The following is a 21,517-nucleotide window of genomic DNA, read 5'->3' as shown; positions in this document are numbered from 1 at the left end:
AAATTCCTACTTTCGCTTAGCTAAAATTCCATCCCCAAAAATCTGTAAAACAAAATCAAGTGCGCAGAAAAGTATGCAACACTTACCGATAACAACCTAACGGCGTTAGCGTTCGTTGTATCACAGAATTTTTACACTTTGAAAATGACGGCTGTTGTTTGCAAGGTTGCATTTCTTTGAGTCTTCGTTTTCACCATCTGGATTAATACTATGTTCAAACAGAAAAATAAATTGAGGAAATTTCGATTTGAATTGAGTGCTGTTCATACAACTCGATTTAGCTTACACAATAGGAATTTGATAGCTGGTTGGCTCATCTCTACAGCAAGAACATACCTTTGTTCAGACTGTCAAAATGAACACGCACATTATTAGGCGAATGAAATGGAATGAAAACATAAAACTTTGAAATTTTTGTGTGTTGTAAGAAAATGTGTTCAATGTTTTGGTTTCATTTTGAGTTTGCCATCTTCTTTTGATAATCCCTACTCCAGTGAAAAGAAAGACATAAAATCAGCTGATGAGATGAGCCAACCACATAGTTCAGCCATGCGTAACTGACGTTAAAATATACTCAATAAACACACTTTACAATGTTGCATTTGCAGTTTGAAACAATTTATTACGCAATTTTTTTTAAATTGGCAATTATTATTACAATTTATTATATGACAAATTGCGTAATAAATTGCCCAAATAGTATAAATTGCCAATTTGGTGTGTGTTTGAACCTAGTATAACAAAGCCATGAGCCTGGACATTCGTGCAATTTTAGTGATGTAAATTGCATGGCGCCAGCACCAATGCGGTGCCAGCTCAATGGTAGCTCATTGACGAAATGACTCCAATCGAATTTTTGACGCTACTTAGTAGTGAGTGCGTAGTAAATTTCACTTGCGCTATTGAGTGAAACGACTTTTGTGTGTCAGGCACGAGTTTGGTGTTATTGGCGCTACCGGCAATGATGGCACTGAGCTGATACCCCAGCGGGTTAGGGGATCAGAATATACCCGCGGTAGGTATGCCTGTCGTAAGAGGCGACTAAAATATCAGATTCAAGGGGCTGTGTAGCGCAACCTTTCAGGTTGCCAGCGCAATATATAGCTTCTCCAAACCCAATTGTCAACCTCACCTATCCGCGGCGAATCCTGTTTCACTAACAGACGAGGCTCTGGCGACCCCAAGCTCCTCATGGAACTTGGGGGTAGGGAGGGAGGGAATGGCCTGAAGGTTTAATGTGGCCACATAAATCGTTCCCGAGATGGTCGGGCTAGCACCTTAATGGTGCTACGGTACCGGAGCGTACCGGATTTGTATCCGGCAAAGGATCATCACATCGATAACATTCCCCAAAGCCTTCGGGGAGCAACCTTATCGCTACAACAACAACAACAACAACACTGAGCTGATGGCGGTAGCGCTGGTAGTTCAGCTTTTGAATCAGAGAAAGAATTGATGACCCGTGCAAATTATTATGGCATTGGCCGTGTAAATTATTATGTTGTATTTGCACCAAATAAATGCTGCGGACATAACAACCGGAGTCATTTTTGAGTTGTATATTTTAAATTTAATGCACAATTAATATGGGTGTGTTTGAGCGGCCAAATAATAACATTAGTATTGCTAAAGTGCTGCTAAGTTGATGGAATGTCGCTAATTTCCTAGCGATGATCAATATATTGTCAACATTTCCTTCAACGGACACGCGAAATTGCTAAAATTTTCCAAATTTTTCCATTCTTGATTTAACTTAAGCTGTTATGCAAATATTTTTCAGCCAGCTTTTTTCAAATAGGTAATTTTTCCAAAAGCAAAATAAATTACAGAATAGATTACAGAGTTAAACAGCCTTAAAAATTCAGCTATGTTGGTTATACACAGAAATACAACAGAGGGTTGTGTCTCCGCTTTTCGCAAGCGTTGAGATTCACCACGCGTGACCCGCGTGATTCACCACGTCCAAATATCACAATCCACGGATAGGTACCGGCGGGTTTGTATGGGACTTAGGCTGTTATTCCAAAGTAAATACAAATCTTTACCGATAACTGTGTTATCGATTAATTTATCGAATTCTAACAAAGTAATATTGAATTGTCATCGGAGTTATACATGTGTGCAAAATTTCAGCTCAATCGGACACCGGGAAGTGTATCAAATTTAACTTGCAAGATTCCATTACAGACAACAAAAGTGAAACTAAATAAAAGCTTATAATTAGCGGTACCCACAGATGATGTTCTGGGTTACCCTGGTCCACATTTTGGTCGATATCTCGAAAACTCCTTCACATATACAACTAAGGGCCACTCCCTTTTAGAACCCTCATTAATACCTTTAATTTGATACCCATAACGTACAAACACATCCTAGAGTCAACTCTGGTCCACCTTTATGGCGATATCTCGAAAAGGCGTCCACCTATAGAATTAAGACCCTCTCCCCTTTAAAATACTCATTAATATCTTTCATTTGATACCCATATCGTACAAAGGGATTCTAGAGTCACCCCTGGTCCACCTTTATGGCGATATCTCGAAAAGGCGTCCACCTATAGAACTAAGACCCACTCCCTTTTAAGATACTTATTAACACCTTTCATTTGATACCCATATCGTACAAACACATTCCAGGGTTACCCCAGGTTAATTTGCCTAAATGGTGATTTTCCCTTATTTTTCTCCAAAGCTCTCAGCTGAGTATGTAATGTTCGGTTACACCCGAACTTAGCCTTCCTTACTTGTTCTAACTTATGGTGATTATTTCAATGTTCTTTACTTTTGTTTTTGTTAGCAAAACAATAAAACACTTGAGAAATTATTTGTTGCTTTATGGAAGGTTTTCGGTTTGGTAACAATCAGCGATTACAAGGCATATTTTCATATTTTGTACATTTAATAGCATATAAGTCATTGTTAAAAAATTTCCTATTTCTTTCTCTTCTTTCTTCTCATAAATTGTTTAAAGTATCATAATTTTATAAGACATAATTTGAGTTTTTCATGTTTATTTCATGAAATAATGAAAATGATGATAGTGATGTTTTTTACCAAAATCTAAAAATTTATTCCTGGGGGGGAATTATTATTCTGTGAAACGGTGATTTAAAAAAAAAATCAAACAAAAATTTATTCAAATGTATGGAGTTTTTATTTCATTTAATCATTTCGCAGAACCAGGGCTCGAATCATAACATACGATCACGGATCGGCAATCATACGGTAAAAAATTACGGGATACGTCAAACGTATAAACAAAATGGGATTATCACATACTATAACTATAGCAAACGGAACGTAATTTATTTTCAATTCACAATAAATTTTACGATCCACATTTGGTTGGATTAGTTGTCAAAAAAATATTAAAAATAAAATAAATAACTGCGATAGATCCAGTAATAGCGAAGGCGTCGAAAAGATAGCCCGAAGGCGGTTAAGAGAGTGCAGTAACCCTTTGGACTTATCAAACAGAGCGAAAGCATGTCATTTATGTATTATTTCTTTGTAACAAAAAATTGTTGCAGTTTCTTTAAGAAATTTCGCTTAAATTCAAAAGCTTTTAGTTACTTTCTGGAGAAGTTAAATTTGAAGTATGCCGATACCAAAGCGGGTGTCTTGCCATCAATTCCGCCAATATTTCCTTTTGGCTTGGATTAAGCTTGTTTGCTTTTTTAATAATAGGAGTTTGGAATTTGTTATAATATTTTACTTTTTCATCTATTTTAACAATTTTCTTACATCTTCAATGAAATTTGTGTGTATACGATCGCCAGTTTGTGTTCGAATGAAAGTGGAACGTAACGTACGTGTACGTTCAGTCACTTGTCACGTATGTTGCGATTCAAAATTACGATCGAGCCGTACGTTCACGTATGTACATATGTCATAATCCGAAAATCATATTTTTACGTCACGAGTTATACGATCGACGATATCATCGGCCTAAACACCCGCGCTTACTCCAAACTGGAAAAAGAAGCGGTAAAGATGGGTTTGATGGTGAATGAAGACAAAACGAAGTACCTGCTGTCATCGAGCAAAGAGTCAGCGCATATGCGCCTTGGCAACCACGCTACTGTTGGCAGCCATAATTTTGAAATAGTAAAAACTTCGTTTATTTGGGAACCAGCATCAACACTAGCAACAACATCAGCACTGAAATCCAGCGAAGTATCAATATTGCCAATAAATCCTACTTCGGACTAGGTAGGCAATTGAAAAGTAAAGTCCTCTCTCGGCGAACGAAAATCATACTCTACAAGTCACTTATCGTACCCATCCTGCTATATGGGGCAGAAGCATGGGCCATGACAACAGCAGATGAAGCGGCTTTGGGAGTGTTCGAGAGAAAAGTTCTTCGAAAGATTTATGGACCTCTACGCGTTGGCGATGGCGAGTACCGAAGAAGATTTAATGATGAGCTGTACGAGCTATACGCAGACATCCACATAGTCCAGCGAATTAAAATGCAGCGGCTTCGCTGGCTAGGCCATGTTATGCGAATGAAAGATGATGCTCCGGCCAAGAAAGTGTTTCTATCGGAACCCGCCTATGGAAGCAGAGGTAGAGGACGGCCCCCACTCCGTCGGAAGGACCAGGTGGAAAACGATTTAAACTCCCTTGGTGTGACCAATTGGCGCCGGTTGGCGGAGCGACTGGCGCGCCTTGTTGAACGGCCATAACCGTTTAGACGGTTAAGCGCAAATTAAGTAAGTAAGTAAGAGTTATACGATCACGGCCCCAAAAATGGGGCGGGTCACGCTCATATTCAAAATTTGTTTGAATTTTGTTCATAGCTCATACCACTCACTACTGAGGTAGAATATCAGTTAAATGTAGTTGGTATTTATTGAAAACTTTGTTAAGGATACCCTTTAGGAAAAGGGGACGTGGACTTTAACCGATTTTGATTGTCTTCACTTAGTCTATATAATTTGACAACGGTAGCGTCTCTGCCAAATTTCAATGTAATATCTTTAACGGATTTTGATTTACGCCATTTTGAACTTCTAAAATTTTTTCTCTAAATGTGGGTGGTGACACGCCCATATTCAAAATTTTTAGGAATGTATATTTTGCGACATTAAGCCAATCCAGCTACCAAATTTCATTAGCTTAGCGGTATTTGTTTTTGAATTATCTAATTTTTACCATTTCTCTAAATTTTCTATACCAATCTATTCTGGGTCCGGATAGGCCCGTACACCGAGTTTGGTGAAGATATCTCAATATTTTCTCAAATTATTGTGTTAACGGATCAAATTTTGTTTGATACTGATGATTTTGATATATTGAAGTCTTGTTCTATCTCCATTACTTTATACCTGTACAACCAACCGTTATCAAATCAAAGTTATAATACCCTGTATACAAGTACAGCTGGTTATACACATTTACACATATATCGTCTTTGTATATGTATAATTTTTTAACGATAAGTATAATTTGTAACCAACTGGCATTTGTTTACTTAAATATGCAAATACTAACATTTGTGTATAGATTTCATTGTAAATTATCTTTATAGAAATAATTAATGTCGGAAAATTTTAAACTTGAAAGGCACCTCAAACAATGTAAATACACATGACGAAAAGTTGATAACGTGCACACCAAAAAGTTTGAACAAATAAACAATATCTATAGATAATAACATTATTAAGTAGTTGTTGTTAGATATAAGTAATTAATAATTTCTTATTTGTTATTATATATCTCCACAAGCGCCATTGGCAACAACGAAAATCGTTGGGGACGGAACCAAGGCACGCAAATTTCGGTCGAAACCAAAACGTAGTTGCTCCAACACATGGTTTAATTATTAAAGGTAACCCATGTAGCCTTAGACCACCCTGTGCTTTTCACATTCCAAACTCCCAAATCGCTCCTAAAAATGAAAAGTGTTACTTCTTTTCAAACTCCTTTCTGAATAATGAACAAAACTTTAAAACAGAAGCGAAAGTTTTACTTTTCAGAAAAAAAAAAATGTTAATTGGGTACACTTTTTTAGTTTTTGTAGTTTCTTTTGATAAAATTCGTGAAAAATGTAATAATTTTGCTGTAAATTTTTGGGTAAATTACAAAGAAAAACGCAATTTTGTAACAATGTTGAGTACTTGAACTTTTTAACTATTTTGCAGATGCCACAAATAAGCGCATATCCAGGCTGCTGTGCTGCCCGTATGCTAAAGACCCGCAAGTAAAGAACGAGGTGCTGTCTTGATGCACTTTCTTGCTGCTGGTTGGCGCTCTTTTCAAAACATTTGGCTCGGCCGTTTGAGCTTCCAGAACTCGTTTATGAAGTACTAAGCAACTTCCGGAAGTTCCGGCTGTGTGTAATTGCCAATAGTTTGAAACCTACCGTGTGCTCAATCTGGGCATAGCAAAAGGCAGTGCGTGACTGTTTCTGTGCAGCTCTCCTCGACGCAGCTTATGCCAATGCTGTAAAAAGGTATCTTCGTTCCGGCTAGTGATTGTGGCAATGATCCTAAAGATTTATATGCTGCATCCATCGGTTCCTGTTGCATAGTTAGCTGCAACCTAAAGCGACCTCTTGCAGCTGCTGATGATCTTAGACGAAGTGAGGGGGGAGTTATGCGTCATGAGCGCTGCTGGAGTAAGGGCTCAGGTGTGTTATTATGTAACTCTATTCGAAAGAAATTTTTTTCGGATTAAAAAAAATGTTTTTGATTTGAAAGCTTTTAATATGCATTTTTCTTCGAATATAGCTACAGGAAAAGACTCCAGGACTTCTGCTTGGAAGATACTAGCCGAGTTGGAAAGACGGGCTGACAGTGATAGCTAAAATTGCTGAGAAGCTTTCAGCTCCTAAGCCGTAGTCCATATATCCATCTTAGGATTTTTCTATGACGCGTTATGCACACAATCATTTTTCCTCAGCGTCAAATGTGACTAACAGGTTGTTTATTACGAACCCATTCTCAAACAAAGCCCTTGGCTAAAGCTTTACCAAGCTTCATATCTCAAAAGGAGATTTTCGTCGAATTAGCGCCTTTTTGAAAAAGGGGATTTCATTTTCCCCTTCTCCACTTTTTCTTAAAAACAACCATGAGTGCGGAGTGTCACATTTTTAAAAAGCTACATGCGACACCTCTTGTAATTGAATCATGCTCCAAAAGTTTTTCAAATAATCTTAGTTTTGATTACTTTTGATTAGTGTTTGCATTTGCTCTGCCATAGCTCCTGCCCCGAACATGAGAAAAGCATAGAGCAGAGAGAATATTTTTCAAAACTACCCTGTTTCAGAATTTGTTTCAAAATGCCTTATCTCAGAATTTCATTGAGGAAAGCGCTATCTCAGAATTTTTTCATAAAATCCCCAGCTAATGTGAAAATGTATTAAATTTTAGCTCAAATTCTGAGATGTGGTGTTTCTCAACTGAATTGTGAGATAGGGTGCTTCTGAAACAATTTCTGGAATATGGCGTTATTTAGAAGGTTTCTTAGTAGGGCGGTTTCGAAACTGGATCCTACTGGATCCTCAAAGGCACTTGTATGTAGATATTATTACGTGCTTGCTATAAACGGCAATGTTTCATTCAACAATGCGGCAAAACAATAAAACAAATTTAAAGAAAAATGTTTAAAAATATACATGTTTAAAAAAATAATAATAAAAGTAATGGATCTTTGCTTTTTTCAATAGATGTAATGATTTTTAATTTTTTCTTGGGGGAAACTCTTATTCTATGAAACGGTGATATGAAAAAAATTTCAAACAAAAAACTCAAATGTATGGTTTTTTCACTTCATCGTTTCACAGAACCAAAATTCATGTGCATCGTAAAAACTTTTATTTTCGACGCCTACAAAGTTTTTCGGGTCAACCATTCAATTACATACAGAATCTCTTCTTCCAAATTCGACGACGATAGAACCAATTCGAAAAGATATATTCCGATTCCGGTAAACTTACATCCATTATATAATGTATATTAGTTAGTCAAAATAATTTCTCTTAATTTTATAAAGATATTTTTGGACAATTCAAATAAAAATCATAAAAACTAAATAGTTTCTAATGATAACAAATAAAGTATCTAAGTCAGATAAAAATTTGTGAAAATGTGTAAACTAAAACAATAAACAGGTAATAAATATAATAAAAACATTTAAAAATTGTCCATTAAAAAATGCTCGATACGGCCCAAGTAAAGTAATGATTAGGATCACAAAATCAACACAAAAAAATACAAATTACGTGGTAAAATAAGTTAAATATTTGTGTTACTAGGCCAAGCTTTCTTGCTTGTGCTGCATTTACACATAAAAACTTTAGTACATATTGTATTAGCTTAGCATACGAAGTGGATTTTTAACATGGGACTTCTTCTTTCATGTCATGGTATATAAAAGAATTAAAAGTGTAGTATTTAAAAAGTAAACAGTAAAATGTCATTCGAAGTATTCATCGCTAATGATAACAAATTAAAAGTCATTAAATGAACAATAAGCAAAACATTTATGAAACATTACAGTGGATAGGTAGAAAATAAAACTCAGACATTCCAAAACTCCATTAGCTAATTGAGTACCCGCAAAAGGAAGAATACCGACTAGAGATGCAAATTAGATTTTAAGTGCCAATAATTTCGGGATTTGTAGTTTGTAATTCTAGAATGTAAATTTAGCACTTAGATGGAGCAGCTGGTAACCTTTTTATTGACCTAACCTGGTTGAATTACAGTAATTTTATAAGTAATGCAGAAATAAAATACCCCTGACTATTTTTGCCATTTCCATAAAAAATTAGTCAACTTATTACAAAGAAAATAAATAGATAATAGGGCACGTGGAAAAGGTGAGGCTAAATTCGTCGCTCAATAAAATACTAGAAATTGTATAGGACCCAAGCCTGTAAAATGCTGAGTACATACTTGTACTAGTACCAAATAAGTACAAGTACTCAAGTACTTAAAATCTAAGTACATAGTATAACTACTACAGTACTTGTACTTAGAATCCGAAAATACAAGTAGATATACTTACGAAATACTTCCAAGTACACGAAAGTACTATTTTTGATAAAATATGTCAGTTTGATTCATAAATGGAAAATCAAAATATGAGTAAAACTCATATTAGAAAGAAACAAGAAGTAAAACTCATATTAAATAAGTATAAATTGTACAACAGCTAATTTGTGTTTGCCTTCATTAGTACTAGCTTTTCAAACGAAAAGTCCGTCATTGATTGCCTTCTAGGACTATAAACAATGCCTGATAAGGAAAATAAATGCTCTACTTGGTCGGAGGAAGCTAAGCGCATACTCATTTTCAGTGATAGGTCCTTCACAAGAGGATAACTCTGAAGCATATTGAAATCTCTTGGTGTATCATTAAAATACCTGCAAAACTCTTCATCAACCATTTTGTTAAAGTTAGATGATCGTAAGGGAGCTGGTTGATCCGCTTCAAAACCGTTCAATACTTATCAAAACACTTAGAAATTACTTACAGTTACTTTATTTGTACTTCAACAATTCAAGTACATGTACGTCGATACTTATACTTGTACTAATTTTTCGAAGTACTGAGGTACTGATACTTGTACTTTTTCTTTACAGGTCTGATAGGACCCAACTTAAAGGTTGCTCGAGATAAAATAACTCTGCTGAGCATGGTTGCCAGAGCACCTTGGAACCATTTGGGGGCATGCGTATAATATTTTACGAATTCTAGGAAATTCTCAATAATTCTGCGTCTTCTGTTATCATTCGAATAGCTGATTTGTCGAATAAATAAACTTAAATCTCCAGTATTTCAAAACGTTCCTTATTTAAAGCCCTACTAGGGCAGGAGTACTTCACAATTATAATTATTTGCTTACATCACTTACAACGTCTTAAAATTAAATTGAATATCCATCACTTGGATTGCTTTTACACTATCAGTTGCCTTGAGCAACTATTGCTCCCATGATTTAGGTTTTAAGCGAACAGCCTTCTCGATTAGTTTCGTATTTATTTTCGTATTCTCTTATCTGCTGCAATTCACATGCGCTGTTGTCTTCTCTATACATATGTATGATTAATATCTTTTGCGTTATTTGTGACTGTGTATATATATCGTCTGCGCTCTTTGTTGTAGTTACCATGTGTGTGTTGTCGTCTACGCTCTTAGCTGCTATGTTCATGTGTGCGTAGCTATTTGTTGTTTCATCTGCTTACATTTTTTGGAGCTGAATAACGTAACCATATAGTATGTACACTCTGTGTTAAATGACGAAATTGTACCCTAGCTCTCTTAGGTCTTAAGCCGCTTTGCAACTGTTAACGCTATACTTTAGGCCACATAGTCAGCTGGAGGGATGTGCTTAAAGAAACGTAGTGCTGTGTTTGGAGTATTTTTCAAAGCCCCTTATGTTTTTGATAGACAATCTGCCTACAGCATTTAGCTGTTTAGTACAATAACTGGCTATCCACCAAACAAAGACTACATAATAAAGGATGGGAATAAAAATCACTGTAAGAACACTTTTGTAAGCATGCCGCACTGTTTAAGCGGATCTATTCCTGTGATCCCGGGTTTATTCAATTATATCTTGCAAACCCCACTATACCAAAAATTTAAAATTTCTACATTCCTAATACCAACATAACAGCCATGTTACAGTTAGTTGACTGACCAAACAACAAAGTTCTAAAGCTAAAGCTATTATATTTATGAGTGTATGTGTTTAAGTTTTCAGAGCTACATACATAACAAAAGTATATTTAAGCTATGTTACAACCCCTAGGATTATTAATGATCCCTTCGTGCTATACCAAATAAAGCTTCATAGCATTTTAAGCGTAAATAATTTGTATCGAAGTAGATAAAAAATTTAGTAACATTTTTTATATCTAAAGCTCTACATCGATAATTTTATAGAAGCAGATGGAGGGGAAAATTTTCTAAGCGGGGTAGCCCCTCGGCAGTGTTTGGCAAGCACTCCGGGTGTATTTCTGCCATGAAAAGCTCTCAGTGAAAACTCATCTGCTTTGCAGATGCCGTTCGGAGTCGGCATAAAACATGTAGGTCCCGTCCGGCCAATTTGTAGGGAAAATCAAGAGGAGCACGACGCAAATTGGAAGAGAAGCTCGGCCTTAGATCTCTTCGGGGGTTATCGCGCCTTACATTTATTTTTTTTTTTAGATGGAGGGGAAATTGAAGAAATCCATACAAGCATTAAAATAGCACAGCAAGGTGATGCCAAATCGAAGCGAATTGTTCTCCTTGCAACATAAAGTGTAAGAAAGGCTTTCAACATCGTGTTATTTCATCATTGCCTCCTTATATAAATCAAACCTCAGCGGGTTCGCGGACCATGAAAGTCACACACAACGTATATCAGGGATCAATTTTTGGTCCTGACGTGAAACGTCAGTTACGACGAAATTTTCAATTTTGAAATGCACGATGGCGTTGCCGATTCTTTTGCATGCGGTTCAAGCAGCCCAATACTTCCGGTCTCTTGCGGCCAAGTATCCATCCGTTTAGTGGTGAGCTTATGTGAGAAGGCGACAACCTGGCTAGGCCAATCTGACATAATCGGTTTAAGGGCTAGCCAGGGGATCATTCATCAGCAGCGTCTGTCCATCACGAGGTGCGGCTGCAAGCAGGCGTCTGTCTTGGATCAAGCATGTCGCTACATAAATGTGCAAGTAATATGTTCACCCCCGATGAGCGGGTTCTTCGTTGGGCTTGGGACCCGTCACGTCAAACCACACTCCAATGAAAAGCAACAACAAGCCTGGGATAAAAAGAACCCTTTATTGGCAAATGTTTGAATAACAATGAATTGAGGGCATGCACCTGGAACGTCCTCTCCCTGAATGGGATTGGTGCAGATGCCCGGCTTTTTCATGTCCTCGTCAAAGCTAAATCTAACATCACCGCCATCCAAGAAATGCGTTGGACGAAGCAAGGAAGAAAGAAGATTAATAATTGTGACATCTATTGGAATGGCCATACAAATAAGCGCAGTTTTGGCGTCGGGTTCGTGGTGGGAGAGAGACTTTGTCGCCAAGTATTGGCGTTCAGGCTGTGAACTAACGTCTCGCCGCTAACCGAATAAAAGCAAAATCTTGTAATATATCATTCATCTGCGCCCATGCGCTGACAGAGGAGAAAGACGATGAGGTGAAAGACGCTTTTTATGAACAATTAGAACGCACATACGAGCGCTGACCCCTCCATGATATAAAAGTCGTGATTGGCGACTTTAACGCCAGGGTGGGCAAAGAAGGTGTTTTGGCCCTACAGTCGGAGTTCAGCCTACACAATGAAAATTCTTCTAATGGACTGAGGCTGATTTACTTTGCCGGTGCTCGAAACATGGTCATATCCAGCACGAGGTTCATGCATAAAAAGATACATCAAGCTATATGGCTGTCCCCCGATCGAAATACTCGCAATCAGATCGATCACGTTGTGATAGACGGACGGCTTGCCTCCATTGTTTTAGATGTGCGCACGATCCGAGGACCTAACATCGACTCGGACCATTATCTCGTCGCAGCCAAAATACGCACCCGCCTCTGTGCCGCTAAAACCAAGGAACAAAAAACACAAGAAAAGCTAGACGTAGAAATGCCGCAATCGCAACACACTGCAAATGATTTCGCAACTCGACTCTCACACTGCTCTCTGAGAGCTGAATTCGGCCCGAAGGAATGCAGGAGCAGTGGGAGCGTATCTCCAAAGCACTTGGTACTGCCGCCGAGGAAAAATTGGTTATCGGCGGCCACGGAAAACAATTGCTACGATGAAGAATGCCGCGTTGCAAACGAAAGAAAAGACGCTGCCTACATTGCTACGTTAAAAGCGAGCGCAATAAGAGGAGTGTGTGAACGATACCGCGATTTAAAAAGGGAAGCGAGACGCCTTTTCGGGAAGAAAAAAGCAGAGGCAGAAAGATGTGAGTGTGAGGAGCCTGAGCTGCTAGCCACCAGGAATAACGCCCAAATTTTTACCAAAAAATTCGGCGACAGACGGAAGGCTTTAAGACCGGGGCAAACTCCTGTAAGAACAAAAACGGCGACCTTGTAACTGTTGTCCAGAAAGTACTTAGATTATGGAGGGAACACTTCTCTGCTCTCCTAAATGGAGACAGCGATTTACCGCACAGGGATGACGAACCCGATTCCGCAATCGATGATGATGGGATAAATGTCCCCCCAATCGGTTATGACGAAGTCAGAATAGCAGTAACCGGATTGAAAAATAACAAGGCCGCTGGCGCTGATGAATTGCCTGCGGAGCTATTCAAATACGGCGACGAGGAGTTGGTAAGGTGCATACTTCAGCTTCTTCGCAAAATATGGTTAGAAGAGTGCATGCCCGATGAATGGAATCTAAGTGTTCTTTGTCCAGTCCACAAGAAGGGGGATACTGCAAACTGCACCCACTCTAGCGGAATCAGCTTTCTTAATATAGCATATAAGGGGCTGTCAAGTGTATTGTGCGAAAGATTGAAGCCCACAGTGAATCGGCTGATTGTGCCTTATCAGTGCGGCTTCAAACCTGGTAAATCTACCATCGACCAGCTTTTCACAATGCCCCAAATCTTGGAAAAAACCCGCGAAAAAAAAATCGACACACTTCCCCTCTTCGTCGATTTTAAAGCCGCTTTCGCCAGCACGAAAAGCAGCTGCCTATATGTCGCTTTGTCTGAATTTGGTTTCCCCGCAAAACTTATACGGCTGTGCAAAATGACGTTGAGAAACACCATCAGCTCAGTCAGAATTCGGAAGGACCTCTCCGAGCCTTTCGAAACTAAACGAGGTTTCAGACAGGGGACCCCTATCGTGCGATTTATTTAATTTCATGCTGGAGAAAATTATACAAGCTGCAGAACTTAACCGTTATGGAACAATATTCTATAAAAGCATGCAGTTACTGGCATATGCTGATGACATTGATATCATCGGCCTAAACACCCACGCCGTTAGTTCTGCTTGCTCCAAACTGGAAAAAGAAGCGATAAAGATGACTTTGATGGTGAATGAGGAAAACCGAAGTACCGGCGTCTGCGCCTTGGAAACCACGCTACTGTTGGCAGCCATAATTTCGAAATAGCACAATACTTCATTTATTTGGGAACCAGCGTCAACACTAGCAACAACATCAGCTCTGAAATCCAGCGAAGAATAACTTTTGCCAATAAATGCTACTTTGGACTAGGTAGGAAATTTGAAAAGTAAAGTCCACTCTCGACAAACGAAAATCATACTCTACAAGTCACTTATCGTTTCCGTCCTGCTATATAGTGCAGAAGCATGGACCATGACAACATCAGATGAAACGGCCCTGGGAGTGTTCGAGAGAAAAGTTCTTCAAACATCATCAAACATCATAGGACCAACAGAAAGCAAACGGAGGCTGGTGATGGGCAAGACCCTATCCACGTTACTGTATTGATCCGAACTGGGGCAAACACAGGTTCGTTGTAAGCTTCTAACAGTTGTACAGCGAACAAGAATTCTGTGCCCATTCCGCTTATCGCACTGTACCCATTTTTTTACGTTCAACATGCTTTTCCGTTAATGAATGGAACACCTTTCCATTAACATAAAATAATAAACTTTCGTATTCGGTTCAACATAAAGGATGATTTGCTAACTTGAATCCACCGCAAACATGCATCATTGTATCTTTTTCACTATTGCATCTTAAGTCATTGATATGGCAGCCATCTTTTTACAGGTGTGAGAGCTTAGTTCCGCTAAGCCACAACGCCCTACTATATAGTTTGCATGCGTGTATTGCACTCTATTTTAACGTAGCCTTTCACCCACTGAACCACCATGTGAAGTAATTATGTCCTTACCCAGCAATGGGCGATGCTACTTAGAAGTGATTCACAAAATAAAAGGAGGTGGAAGAGACTCCGGTTTACTCTTAGCAAACTATGCGATTGTTGTTATCATGAAATAGAAAAACTACGTAGCAGTTCCTCATTCCTATGGCCAATATCTATCGAAACTTGGAGTTCTGAAGAAAGGTCAGAACGTTGAGCGATGAATCAAATAAACAGCAGCACTTTTCAACTCACCAGCTAAATTGGATAAGGCAAAACAATATAAGGAGTTAGGATAAAGCGACTTTTTCTGAATTACCAAAGGCATGGCCTGAATTCCATCCGATTGCAGCATCAGAACAGTAGTATATCAACACCAGATGGAAAGATGCTTTCCATAAACAAGAAGGCGAGTATACGTTGAACCCCGAAAAAACGTAATGACCGAAATATTATAAGGGGATAGACAAAAAAGTGCTGCTGCGAGTCGTACAATTTATCCCCCAGTACAGTAAAGTGGTTTGCAGGATGGTGTCTCGAGAAAAGAGGATAAAGTCCAAGAGGCACTTCTCTGCTTAAAGGAGAATACAGATATTGCTTTAGTTTTTTGATGTGGTATTTTAATTGCATTTAATCTGTTCACATTTTATAGCTCTATAAATATCTTTCCTTCTAATTCTTATGGCGGAATAAAAATATCCCCGAGAAAATTAAAAATTTCCAAACAAAATTTTGTTGAGTTCGCAGGGCTTCTTCTGCATTTCTTCTGAAATTTAATAGAGATAAGTGGAAATATCTTGTTTTCTCAATTACAGAGTGAATGTGTATAAAATAAATACATATTGTGACGAATATTAGTAACACTAAGTGATACTCACATCACTAGTCTGATGCTAAGTAAATGAAGCCACAACAACAATAAAGCAGGCAGTCAATTGTATCTACATAAACGAATCAATCATTATGTCTACACATATGTACGTACACGCAGCGGAGAAGATACGCACAAACACATGCATATATCTTACCTGAGATGCTCCCAAATGTAGGCAATTATCTGTGGAAGTGTCACTCACATATCCACGCGCATATGAGAAGCTATACACATGCATCTGTAGTTATAATTTTATAGCAGTAACTAAGTAAATTCTGGAAACGACTAGAAGTATGGAACGAGGAAATCGAAGAGTATAACAGAGCGCAATCTGAGCAGTCAAAAATCAGTTTGATTTAACCACGCTATCTGTCGAGCAATAGAAGTGTTATTTTGAAAGTAGTATAATAAATACCATTTTGCATTATCGAATTGCAGTAAATTCGTTACAATATGCTTAATTTGGTTGCTGTAGAATGCAAAATAATCCAAAGGATTTAATTGAGTAGACAGGACTATACATGTGTCCACTGGTACACATTAATTACTCAATTCTAGTATTCCGCTGATTATGAATATTCATATGTACCAGCAAATATTTTTAAAATTCCATAGGAACTTCGTTTAACAAATAAATTGATAATCAGCTCAAAGGGAATTGAATTTTCCCAAATAATTTGTTACAACTTTTTTTCCACATAATAAAATATTTATTTATCACAACAAAATCGCTAAATATTTGTCAATAGTTACTTATGGCTACTCACTCCAAAATATCCAAATGCAAGGAAAACAAATAAATAATGAAGTCTATTAAATAACTGACAGACGAGTTGAATGTGATTGATCATGCTGAGAGATGGTTGCACTGATCTGGGCATGCGCGCGCACTAACTACCCATACTACACATGCATATGTATGTGACTACAGTCGGTGTTTTAAGCGTGAATGAAGAAATAGTGCGACCGCATCACCACAAAAAGGCGACATCTCGACGACAATCAAATGGCACATCAGTCGCATTTGGAGTCGATCAAAGGTAACAGTAGCAGGAGGCACTTTACTTGACGGTTGCCTTGTGTAGATGCTGCAATGAACACAAAGCAAGCAGAAGCCAATAGAGTGTCTTTTAAAGACGTTAACGTACGTATTGATGTGTCAGTGATACACAAACTTGGAAAGGCTTTCCATAGCGGCATAAGATCTTAAATGTAGAAAACTCACTGGGCACGGCACCTGTATGCCCTTAAAATGTGTGATATATGAGGTAAATGTATTGAGGTATTGATTCAAACGCCTACAAACTCTCAAGTATTCCAGTGTGCATCACTGCTGATATGCGCATAAATAAGCATGCGAGGTGTGGCAATTAATTTTTGGATATTTGTCAATAAAAAACAAGAAAAGAAAGTTTTAGGAAAATGTTTCTTTCAGCCTTAACAATAGTCTCACTCTAACTCTAGAAAACGATTAAAATGATTGGATAGTGCTCCGAAGATAGCCGGTTACAATTTCTTGGACCTCCTTTACGCTGCCATGATGAGTTCCCTTGATGCGTGACTTCATCTGTGGGAGTAGAAAAAATTTGCAGCGAGCAATATCGGTGTCCTAGGGTGGGTAAGATAATGTTGTAACGCCTCTTTTTGCCAAAAGCTCTTGCACAACTAACGACAAATACCATATTTGGCGAGTTCGGGTTGCACGCGAGCAACACGTGCCCCAGCGTCTCCGAAATGGGAACATAGAATTTCCCAGTCACTGTCTGGCTAGCGGGACGTATTCACTTTGATAACGAAAAAAAAAAAACAATCCAACTTGCCTTCAGATTTGACTTTGACATCCTCGCTCTCGTTGGCCGCTCCGGACCTCACCCACTGACTTTGATTACGCGTCTCAGGGGCATACTCAAATATACAAGTATCATCTCCAGTGACTATCCCTTTGGTTTTTTGTCAGATTAAAAAATATGCATTAAACACACAATCCAAACGTGCTATCTACTTCAACTCGAACTTTAAATGAAAGGAAGATCTTAGTAAGAAGATGTCGAACGAAAAGGTGCTGCCAATTTTTAAATTATAACTAAATTCCCGGAACTTAATTGTCACACCTCGTACATACTTGCGATGAATGAAAGCAGATAATTTTTGGTTGCACATTGTTTAATGGTTTCAATCTTTTCTTGATAACAATGTTTTGAGCTTTTTTAAGATTTTAGTGTTTTGCATTTACCAAAGCGTATAATTTAAATTTTTTTGGTGGAAGTCGATAAATGTTTGTGCTTTAGGGGTTTTGAAAAATATAATTTTTCTTTCTTTGTCAACGACGTTTTTGATTGATTGGAGCTTCATGCAATTGGTCGCAACTTATTTGAATACGGTTTGTTTTTAGCTACCGATTTGAGTAGAACCAATAAGATATTCCATTGGTCTTGGCAAATTAATCATTGCAACTTATCAGTTTTCTGTCTGACAAATTTCAGAAGAACATAATTAAGAGAATTTACTCATTGTAAGCGGCACTTCAAACAACTACTTTTACATTCGAAGCGCAAAGGTATTCTAAGGCCCACTTTCAGAGCGGCAAGTTATTTTTTTTAGCTCAGCACGCTGCACGCTTTGTAATTGGTCTCTAAGTATTGCCTTTTTGAGCAGAGCTAACTTTGATTGGATAACGGTTTGTTGTACAGGTATAAAGGAACCGAGATAGATATAGACTTCCATATATCAAAATCATCAGTATCGAAAAAAATTTTGATTGAGCCATGTTCGTCCGTCCGTCCGTCTGTCCGTTAACACGATAACTTGAGTAACGTTCAAGGTATCTTGATGAAATTTGGTACGTAGGTTCCTGGGCACTAATCTCAGATTGTTATTTAAAATGAACGATATCGGACTATAACCACGCCCACTTTTTCGATAACGAAAATTTCGAAAAACCGGAAAAGTGCGATAATTCATTACCAAAGACGGATAAAGCGATGAAACTGGGTAGGTGGGTTGAACCTATGACGCAGAATAGAAAATTAGTAAAATTTTGGACAATGGGCGTGGCACCGCCCACTTTTAAAAGAAGGTAATTTAAAAGTTTTGCAAGCTGTAATTTGGCAGTCGTTGAGGATATCATGATGAAATTCGGCAGGAACGTTACTCCTATTACTATATGTATGCTTAACAAAACGGAGAACGACCACGCCCACTTAAAAAAAAATTTATTTAAAGTCAAATTTTAACAAAAATTTAATATCTTTACAGTATATAAGTAAATTATTTTTGGTTTTATTAATAGCCTTATAAGTTTATTTTAACTTTCTCGTTAGTTATTGAGCTCAAGACCGCAAGGATGAATAAAACACCATGTATTTTGTGGTATTATAATTTATATAATTGGAGTCGACGCGTTGATCGACGAGTGAGTCGATCAAGTACATTCATTTGTTCCTGATGATGGTTTCAGATTGAAACCGAAATATCGACCAATTATATAAATTATAATACCACAAAATACATGGTGTTTTATTCATCCTTGCGGTCTTGAGCTCAAATATTTAACCAGAAAGTTAAAATAAGTAAATTATGTCAACATTCGACTGCAGTAATGATTTGTGGCAATAAAATTCAAAAATAAAAGAAAATTTCAAATTGGGCGTGGCTCCGCCCTTTTTTATTTAATTTGTCTAGGATACTATTAATGCCCGAACAAAAATTTACCAATCCTTGTGAAATTTGGTAGCGGCTTAGATTATAGGACGATAACTGTTTTCTATGAAAAAGGGTGCAATCGGTTGAAGGCACGCCCAGTTTTTATACACAGTCGACCGTCTGTCCTTCCGCTCGGCCGTTAACACGATAACTTGAGCAAAAATCGATATATCTTTACTATACTTAGTTCACGTACTTACTTACCTAAACTCACTTTGTATTGGTGTAAAAAATGGCTGACATCCGACTATGACCACGGCCACTTTTTCGATATCAAAAGTTACGAAAAATGAAAAAATGCCATAATTCTAAAAAAGGGACGAAACATGGTAATTGGATTGGTTTATTGATTTTGCGTCAATAAACCTTTGGAAAAAGCTTTGTAAAATGGGTGTGACACCTACAATATTAAGTAGAAGAAAATGAAAAAGTTCTGCAGGGCGACATCAAAAGCCTTTGGAATATTGGCAGGAATACTGTTCGTGGTATTACATAAATAAATAAATTAGCGGTACCAGACAGATGATGGTTTGGATAACCTGGTCCACATTTTGGTCAATATCTCGAAAACGCCTTCATAAATACAACTACCACCACTCCCATATAAAATACTCATTAACACCTTTCATTTGATACCCATATCTTACAAACAAATTCTAGAGTCAGCCCTGGTCTGCCTTAATGGCGATATCCCTAAATGGCGTCCACCCATAGAACTATGGCCTAATCCTTCTTAAAATACTCTTTAATACCTTCCATTTGATAAATATATCATACAAACACATTCCAGGGTTACCCTCGTTTCATTTTCCTACATGGTGATTTTCCCTAATTTGTCTCCATAGCTCTCAGCTCAGTATTTAATGTTCGGTTACACCCGAACTTAGCCTTACTTACTTATTTCTATTCCCTTTATTTGCTATTTGGTACATAGTATGTACCTGTTAGAAACCTGTTAATAACGTACTGCTAAAAATCCAATGTTTTTAAATATAAGTTCCGTTGAAGGCGCCTGAAAATATTTCACTCAGTCTTGATTAAAAACATATAGCATCCAATAGTATACAAAGCGAGCAACGGGGCATTCATATGGCTGAGTGGATTGATGTATATGCCTTTACAATGGTGTGAGGCATAATTGTTTTAGAATTCGAGTTCAAAACTCAGCACACGAAAGGCCATCAACTGAAATTAACTCTGTATATATCCCATTTTTTCCATTCGAAGGAATGGTTTTCTCCGCGGAACGTTTTCCTTTGTTCCCATAATATGACCTATCCAGCGAAGACTTTGGACTTTTATTAATTGCACCATGTCTAGTGTGCGTGAAGCTCCACCGCTTCATTGTTTAACCTCCTTCGACACACAACGTTGGCATCTCGGAATAACCCTTCGACCTTCCGTAGAAATTTTCCTCTAACACTTCAAAGGCTATCTAATTTTTTTTGCCCTTGTCAACAGAGAACGTTATTTTCTCTCGTTAAGAGGTAGGACTTTACCTCTTAATTACCAGCTTAGTCTAACGTAGTCCATTAAGTTGGTAAGAATGTTTAATCTTTTGACGTTCCGTTCGCCATTGTTTTCGCAATTAATGCTTGTACCCACACAGGCAAAGTGCTTCACAGTTTTGATTAGTAATCCGTCCACAGTGTCGTAGCTTTTCAGTTGAGTTAGCTATTGCGAGGAAGAAACGGCCGGCCGTGTTATTGATGTCTAACGAAATCATCATCCAGATGATTAAGCACCAATTAACGGGAATAGGAAAGAAGTTCCTAATAGAATCCAGCGTTGCTTGAAACTCTAAACCCTTTTATTTGCACTCTGTCAATATTTTTTTTATCATCTCTACAAAAATTAATAATACTCAGAAAATAACTATGTACATATGTTGTGTGTTCAGAACCGTGTTTTTGCATTGTATGTATGAATGTATGTATGTATGTATTGAAATTATATGCATATTTCACATAAGTAGAGCAGAAAAAGTCGGCCAAAGTAGACAATTCGTCAATTTCCTATTGTTTTACTTTCCCATCAAAAGTCGAATGATTAACAGGAAAATTTAGAAAATAACATTAAAGGGAAAACAAAAGAAAAAGCGCCGCACAATGCACTATGTCAATATGCAAACAAT

The sequence above is a fragment of the Eurosta solidaginis genome, chromosome 5 (assembly GCF_040869045.1).
Source record: "Eurosta solidaginis isolate ZX-2024a chromosome 5, ASM4086904v1, whole genome shotgun sequence".
NCBI classification, from domain to species: Eukaryota; Metazoa; Arthropoda; class Insecta; order Diptera; family Tephritidae; genus Eurosta; species Eurosta solidaginis.
The sequence above is the reverse complement of the archived record's forward strand: the minus strand, read 5'-3'. Positions refer to the sequence as shown.